An 8,693-nucleotide genomic window follows, 5' to 3' on the forward strand; every position below is an offset into this window, starting at 1 on the left:
GGTCTTCGAGCTCTGTCAGGCGGTGCAACCGCCCCAGTCAGGAGGTGCAACCGCCTGAGCTCGATCTTCGAGCTCTGGCAAAGAGGTGCAACCACCCCTGACAGAGGTGGCACCGCCCAGAGGCTCAGTCTTCGAGCTCTGCCAGGCGGTGCAACCACCCCAGTCAGGAGGTGCAACCGCTTGATCCCGGAATTCCGGGAATTGATATCTTTCTATGATTCTTAGAGCTCAAAATTGTTGTAAAGGCCAAAAGTTCTCCTCCCTCTGTTCTTCAAAGTTTTGAGTTGTAAAGTGGGGAGAGAAAATTTCTGTAAGGGTTGTCTCATAAGCCCGTCAAAAGGAGTGAAACTGTAAAAGGGTGGTTGGCCTTCGCCTATTGAAGGAAGGCCTCTAGTTGACGTCGGTGACCTCGTCGGTGGAGGAAGCCAAAAGTGGAGTAGGTCAAGATTGACCGAACCACTCTAAATCTCGGTTTGCATTTACTTTGAGCATTTTATCTTTACTGCAAACCTCCTAAATAGCTATTGCCTTCTGCGCTTTTACGAACGAATTTCTAAGTTCAGAACTTTCCGAATCTGCATTTAGACGTAAATCGACTTTTTCGTACGATCATTACATTTCAGTTTACGTTTACGTCTTGATTTCAATCATAACTGCAAACTTCCTTCTGCGCATGTATAAAACATATCTCAAAGTTCAGTATCTTCAAAATTATCATTTAGACGTAAACTGGTTTTATCGTACGAACGTCGCATTTCAGTTTACGCTTGCATTCTGATTTTCATCATAAACTGCAAACTGCTTTTGTAGATTTACTTTAACGTCATCTCGCTTAATCTTAAGTAATCTTAGAATCGGCTTTTACATCGAAATCGTTTTTTATCAAACGAACGCAGCTTTCAGTTTTAATCGCTGAAAAATTTCCGCTGCACTAATTCACCCCCCCCTCTTAGTTCTCTTGATCCTAACAATTGGTATCAGAGCGGGGTTAACTCTCAAACGGATTAAAACCCTAGAGAGATGGCTTATGTCGAAACCATGAGGGCCATTCTATTACACGTCCACCCATGTTCAATGGGACGGACTACACCTATTGGAAGACCCGAATGAGGATCTTTCTTATTTCTATGGATTTTAAACTTTGGAATCTTGTCGAAAACAGTTTTTCGAAGTCTTCTCTTCCAATGATCGATTGGAATGATTTGGAGAAGAAGGCTTTCTGTTAGAACCCTTGTAGATTCTAAACTTAGGATTGATCTCTTTAGGGGATCGGCCTCCTTGGAACTCTCTAGGGGTTCCTCCCTCCAAGTTGCTGCTCAAAGGCTGCAAAAAAGATTCATCTATTGCTTGAGAAAAGAGGAGGAATACATGGCTATTTATAGGGCTTCTAAACCCTAACTCCTAATAGGACTCCTACTTAAGACTCTTACTTCTAACCAACTCCTAATAGGACTCATACCCAAGACTCCTATTCCCTTACAACTCCTAATTATTCTCTAAGAAAAAACCTCCTACATGAATGTCTCTCTCAATTAGGACTCTCCTAACTAGAGTCCTAACAGAATGTCTCTCTCAATTAGGACTCTCCTAGCTAGAGTCCTAACAGAATGTCCCTCTCAATTATGACTCTCCTAGCTAAAGTCCTAACAGTTTTACATGAATGTCCCTCTCAATTAGGACTCTCCTAGCTAGAGTCCTAACAAACCCGCCCTCTTCAAATCAGCCTTGTCCTCGAGGCTGACGATTCATGAATTTTGGGAATTTGATCTTCAAGTCATCATAGTTCTCCAAAGTGGCATCTTCTGTTAGTAGGTTTGCCCACTGTATTAGCAATTCAGTAGTGAATCGTCGTCGTCGAGTCATAATCCGTCGATCAATAATGGCACTTGGCTGAGTCTGAAGTCCTCCTTGGGTAGTCATATTTGGTGGGTGACTTTGGGCTATCTCCAAGCACTTATTTACAACTTCTGTCTGGCCATCGGATTGTGAGTGATATGCCATACTCCTTTTCAATTTAGTACTCTTATAGTATAATTCTTTTGAGTCCCAATTGTAATGAGCTACGGAGCTTGGTGCTTCCTCCAATTTTTTTATAATCTTACTAGTCTCTGAATCTTCCTGCCATTCCATCTTAATATCCTCAAGGAAGTCGCTGGTTAGAAGTGAAATGGCCAAAACTTCAGCTTGCTCGGGTAGCTGCGAAAGCGCATCTGCAAGAACATTCTCTTTCCCCTTTTTGTAAGTTATTTCATAATCAAATCCAATAAGTTTTGTTACCCAATTTTGCTGCTCAGGGGATGATATTTTTCGCTCCAAAAAGTCCTTGAGGCTTCTATGGTCGATTTTAATTTGAAATCGTCGGCCAATCAAGTAGGGTCTCCACCTCGTTGCTGCGCGCACAATGGCGAGCATCTCCTTATCATATGTTGACTTATTTTGATGGGAGGGAGATAATGCCTTGCTAGTGTATATGAGTGGTCGACCATCTTGTATGAGAAAGGCTCCAATTCTGACTCCAGATGCGTCGGCCTCAATAATGAAGGGTCGGTTGAAATCTGGTAGTGTTAGCACCGACGTCGTCATCATGGCTACCTTAAGTTTGTCGAAGGTAGCGGAGGCTCTGTCCGACCATTGGAAGACATCTTTTTTCAGTAAGGAAGTAAGTGGTGCACTGATCTCTCCATAGTTTTTCACGAACTTGCAGTAGTAGCCTGTTAAACCTAGAAAGCCATGTAGCAATTTTATGTTCCTCGGGGTCAGCCAGTTTTGCATTGCCCCAATTTTGAAGGGTTCTACTGCCACACCTTCCTCTGATATGATATGCCCAAGATATTCCACCTTATAATGAAGAAAGCAAAAATTCATAGTGGTTGTTGTGTGTTCAAAAGGTGGTTTTCGGTATGTCTTCTTCGCATACTCGTATTTGATGATACCCGGATCGAAGGTCCAGCTTTATGAAGATTTGTGCTCCCTTAGCAACTCATCTACTACTGGAATAGGGTATTTATCCTTGATGGTTATGCCATTGAGAGCTCGGTAATCAACACATAATCGCCATATTCCATTCTTCTTTCGTATGAGGAGCACAGGTGAAGAGTAGGGGCTACAACATGGCTGAATAACTCCTGTTTTGAGCATCTCTTTTACAATCCTTTCTATTTCATCCTTCTGGAGAAGTGGATACTAATATGGCTGAGCATTTGCTGGAGATTGGCCTGGAAGAATCGTTATACAATGATCATGCCGACGAGTAAGAGGTAGGTTGCGTAGTTCGTCAAATATATCTAAAAATTCAGCAAGCAAAGGAAGTAGATTTGTATCTTCCAATTTTGTTGGCTCTCCCTTAGTTTGCTACTCAAGTTGTACCAAAAAGCCACTGCATGCTTTATGCAAAACCTTCTTCATTTGTTGTGTGCAAATCATCGTTACGTCGCCCCCCACGTTTCCCGTGCAGTATCACCTGTTTCTCCTTACTGTAAAATTTCATAATTAGTTTCATAAAATTCCAAGAAAAATCACATAATGTTGTCAACCATTTAATTCTAAGCATGGCCTCATGATCATCAAGAGGGAGAAGGAAGAAATCTGCAATTATCTCTTGGTCCTGCAGCAATAATTTCTCCTGCGGGCGCCTACGATCACACTTCAAAATCCGTCTGTCGGTGACCTTAACATCAAACCTGCATCGATTCTCGATAGGTAATGCCATTCGGATAGCAACCTTACTGTTTAGGATATTATTAGTGCTGCCCGTGTCGATGAAAACAGTGATCAGTTGTTGTTTGAGAAGGCCTCCAACTTTCATCATTTGCGGGTTTGAGTAGCCGGCTAGTGCATGTACCGTAACTTCTGTCGGTTGTGGCTCTTCTTCTACATCTTCTTCTTTATGTTCAATGCTCTCTTCTGGATGTTCAATGACCTCTTCTTCTACTGGTTCAATGATAAAAAGTCTCCCTTTACTACAACGATGCTCATGGCTCCACGGCTCGTCGCAATGCCAACATAACCCCTTCGCAGATCGCTCATGAAGCTCTTCTCTTGTCAACCTTTTTGGTGCAGGGACTCGGTCAATAGTAGGAGGGGCTAAGGGCTTCAATATTAATGGTTGAGAAGTGACCCTAGTCCTTCGAGCTTCATGGTTCAATTGCTCCTCTTGATGTCGTGCGAAAGAGATGGCTGCCATAAGCGTGTACGGTTGTCGTGCTTTAACTTCTCCTCGGATCTCCGGCTTCAAGCCCTCAATAAAGGTCCTCAATAGCTGTTTTTGAGACCAATCAAGAGTTTGATTAGATAACCTTTCAAACCTGGTTTGGTACTCCTGAATGATGGAGGTTTGTCGGATCTTTGCTAGTTGTCCGTCAATATTCTCGTAATCGGTTGGTCTGAAGCGGATCAGTAGTCCTTCTTTGAATTGTTGCCATGAAAGGACTCCATAAGTATGTTCAAACCAGTCAAACCACTGTATAGCATCCCCTTCAAGATGTATAGCTGCAATTTTCACCATAGATGCATCCGCGGTTTTATGGTACCAAAAATATCGCTCCGCGTGCAAGATCCAACCAATCAGGTCTCCTTCTTCCCATCTAGGGAAGTCCACCCTGATGCGTGGATAGTTGGGGTCAGTCATAGAGCCTCTCCTCCCTTGGAAGTCATCTCTTCGGGCTTGGTGTGATTGGGCAAAGCTCTCTCCTTGATATGATTTTTTCGGGCTTAGTGGTCGGCCCAATTTGAGTTCGGTAAAGAGCGTCCGAATCTTATCCTCCATTCGCGCCTCCAATGCTTCGAATTTAGCATTGATTGCCTCCTTAGATGCCATAGTATATGGCCCCAAATCAATGATGTTAAGATCTCTCTTTTGCTGTTGGGTTAAAGGCACGTATAGGTTGAGAGAAGTGATGGTCGAAAGTGTTGGTGGATTGGTGGATGTAGGCTGCGGTTTAGGCTTGTTTTGTGGCTGTTTTGGGTGCAGTTTGAGGGTGTGGTTTAGTAGAGTTTTAGGGCTGTGGATGAAAGTTTTGGATCTGTGGTAGATGGTAGCAAAGGTTTGACAGAAATCCGTGGAAGTTGCAGCAAGTATGTGCTGTCTTGTAAGAGTAGAATTGTCGTCGAAGAAACAACGGTTTCTCGACATAATTTCCACCAAAAACTTGGGAGAATTGAGGAGGGAATTGATAGCAAAATCACAGTTTATATGACAGCAAGGATATCTAATTTAATCAAGAAAATTTCGGTAGTATAACAGCAAGGAAATTGGTGCAAGTTGCAATTGCAGAATTATCGTTGAAAAATTTCAACGGGTTACGATGAAAATTTGCAGCAACATAAAATCGTTTTTAGAGATGAATTTCTTAATAGATCAATCTTAGATGGAAGCCAAGATGATCTATGAAGTGTATAAGAAATTTCATTCAAAAAGATTGCAAATAGATGGGTTAAGGCAATGATATGCAGCTGAAATTTTCTACAGCATAGATTTTCAAGTGCAGCAGATTGGACATAAAAGATCAGTAGTTTATATTGAGAATTTTTCGATGAAACTAAAGGGAAATCTACTGTTAGGAAGTGTCAAAGATGTCATAAAAATTTCGTAGAAATTTGGATAGAAAAAGCACAGTAGCAAGATCAAACAGATGGTGCTATGCGGCTTGAATTCTGCAATTCAAGTGCAGCAGATTGGACATAAAAGATCAGTAGTTTATATTGAGAATTTTTTGATGAAACCAAAGGGAAATCCACTGATAAGAAGTGTCAAAGATGTCATAAAAATTTCGTAGAAATTTGGATAGAAAAAGCATAGTAGCAAGATCAAACAGATGGTGCTATGCGGCTGGAATTCTGCAATGTATCTTTCGTCGTAGAGATGAAAACTTTGTGACGAAAAGTTTATGCAGCAATATGGGAACGATTTTTTTTTTTTTTGAATTTTCGAATAAGGATAACTAAATTGCAGCAGTAGTAAGGTAGGAAACCAGAACCTGTTGCAATTCACGGGGAGATCAAAGGATGATCCGTGGTGGTGGAGATGATGACGGAATTCGGTGACGATCTTTTAAGCAATTGTGGGAATTGCTTTGGATGGTTGTAGAGGGTTGATGGATGGCTGTGGAAGGGCAGTGAGACGCCAAGAACGCTGCTCTAATACCAAGTGTTAGAACCCTTGCAGATTCTAAACTTAGGATTGATCTCTTTAGGGGATCGGCCTCCTTGGAACTCTATAGGGGTTCCTCCCTCCAAGTTGCTGCTCAAAGGCTGCAAAAAAGATTCATCTATTGCTTGAGAAAAGAGGAGGAATACATGGCTATTTATATGGCTTCTAAACCCTAACTCCTAATAGGACTCCTACTTAAGACTCTTACTTCTAACCAACTCCTAATATGACTCATACTCAAGACTCCTATTCCCTTACAACTCCTAATTCTTCTCTAAGAAAAAACCTCCTACATGAATGTCCCTCTCAATTAGGACTCTCCTAACTAGAGTCCTAACAGAATGTCCCTCTCAATTAGGACTCTCCTAGCTAGAGTCCTAACAGAATGTCCCTCTCAATTAGGACTCTCCTAGCTAAAGTCCTAACAGTTTTATATGAATGTCCCTCTCAATTTGGACTCTACTAGCTAGAGTCCTAACACTTTCGTTCTTAATGAAAAGGCTTTGAATGCCTTATTTTATGCACTTGATAAAAATGAGTTTAATCGTGTTTCGATTTGTGAAACCGCATTTGATATTTGGCACACACTCGAAGTGACTCATGAAGGCACAAGTAGAGTGAAAGAGTCAAAAATCAATCTTTTGTTACACTCTTTTGAACTTTTCCGGATGAAACCGAGTGAGACTATTGGCGACATGTTTACCCGTTTCACGGATGTCGTCAACGGTCTAAAAGGACTTGGAAAATGTTTTTCGGATTTTGAGCTCGTAAATAAGATTCTAAGATCCCTTCCTAAGAGTTGGGATTCTAAAGTCACTGCTATTCAAGAGGTGAAAGATCTAAACAACTTCCCTCTTGAAGAACTAATTGGGTCATTAATGACCTACGAGATGACTTGCAAAGCTCATGAAGAGCAAGAAGACATCCTTCCAAAGAACAGGAAGGATATAGCACTTAGAACTTTAGAAGACCACTTGAAAGAAAACTCAAGTGATGAGGACTATGACGATGACTTGGCACTTCTAACAAGAAAATTTTAAAAATTTATTAAAAGAAACAAGTTTAAAAATGACACTAAAAATAAACTTGAACCCAAGAAGGACCAAGTTATTTGCTATTTGTGCAAAAAGCCGGGACACTACAAGAGTGATTGTCCCCAAGTCAAAAAGAGAACAACAAAGAAGAAGGCGCTCAAAGCAACATGGGATAATTCGAGCGCGTCCGAAGAAGAGGAGTCCAACACCGAGCAAGTCACTCATTACGCCTTAATGGCCATCGGAGAAGAGGTAACAAATTTAATAGATGTAGATATATCTTTCGATGAATTATTAAATGTCTTCAATGACTTATTTGATGAATGCAAAATTATTGATAGAAAATATAAATTGCTAAAAAAGGAGCATGATAGTCTTACTTGTGATTTTGATAAGTTAAAAACTGAATATCATGATAGTTTAAATTCATGCATCAAATGACATGATCTAGAAACTTTCCAAAAGGAAAACTTGCTACTTAAGGACACCTTAAAGAAATTTGAGGTTGGTAGCAAGTCACTGAACATGATCCTTGCAAACAAGGGTCACGTTCCCAAAAGAAGTGGAATTGGATTTGTGAGAAGTCCTCACCAAAATCCAACCACCTTCATAAAAGGCCCCATCCTACATGTTCAACACCAAAACAAATGCAACTTTTGTTGTAAATTTGAACACAAGACGCATTATTGTCCATTCAAGAAAATTAATTCAAACAAATTGATTTGGGTTCCTAAAGGAATCATGATGAACTCTATGCAACATGATAAACAATGTAGATCTATCTTTGAGGCACCCAAAAGCAAATGAGTACCTAAAAATCATCCTTTCTTGTAGAAACCTATACCATCGCAAGCTAGGAGCAAGAGATGGTACCTTGATAGTGGATGCTCAAGGCATATGACCGGAGATCCATCTCAATTCTCTAAGCTCACTAGCATAGACGAAGGCTATGTCACCTTCGGAGACAACAACAAGGGTAAAATCATTGGCAAAGGAACCATAGGTAACAAATCCAACTTCTTTATTGAAGATGTTTTGTTAGTTGATGGCTTAAAACATAACCTTTTGAGCATTAGTCAATTATGTGATAAAGGATACATTGTCAGATTCGAATCTAATGCTTGCATCATTGAAAAACCACACAAAAACATGTCTATGATTGCATTAAAACAAAATAACGTATACACTATTGACATCAATGATTTGTGTAATGAAATATGTTTTTCGATTTTGAATGAGGATGCTTGGCTATGGCATAGAAGATTAGGTCATGCTAGCATAAAACTAATCACTCAAATATCATCTAAAGAACTTGTAAGAGGAATTCCTCATATCAAGTTCATCAAAGATAATGTATGTGATGCTTGCCAATTAGGTAAACAAATTAAGGGTAGCTTCAAATCTAAGAATCAAATAAGCACCTCTAGACCCTTACAATTAATCCATATGGACTTGTTCAGACCAATCTCTACATCAAGTCTAGGAGGTAGCAAATACGCCTTCGTCATTGT

Source organism: Musa acuminata, chromosome BXJ1-5 (genome assembly GCF_036884655.1).
Source record: "Musa acuminata AAA Group cultivar baxijiao chromosome BXJ1-5, Cavendish_Baxijiao_AAA, whole genome shotgun sequence".
Taxonomy (NCBI): Eukaryota; Viridiplantae; Streptophyta; class Magnoliopsida; order Zingiberales; family Musaceae; genus Musa; species Musa acuminata.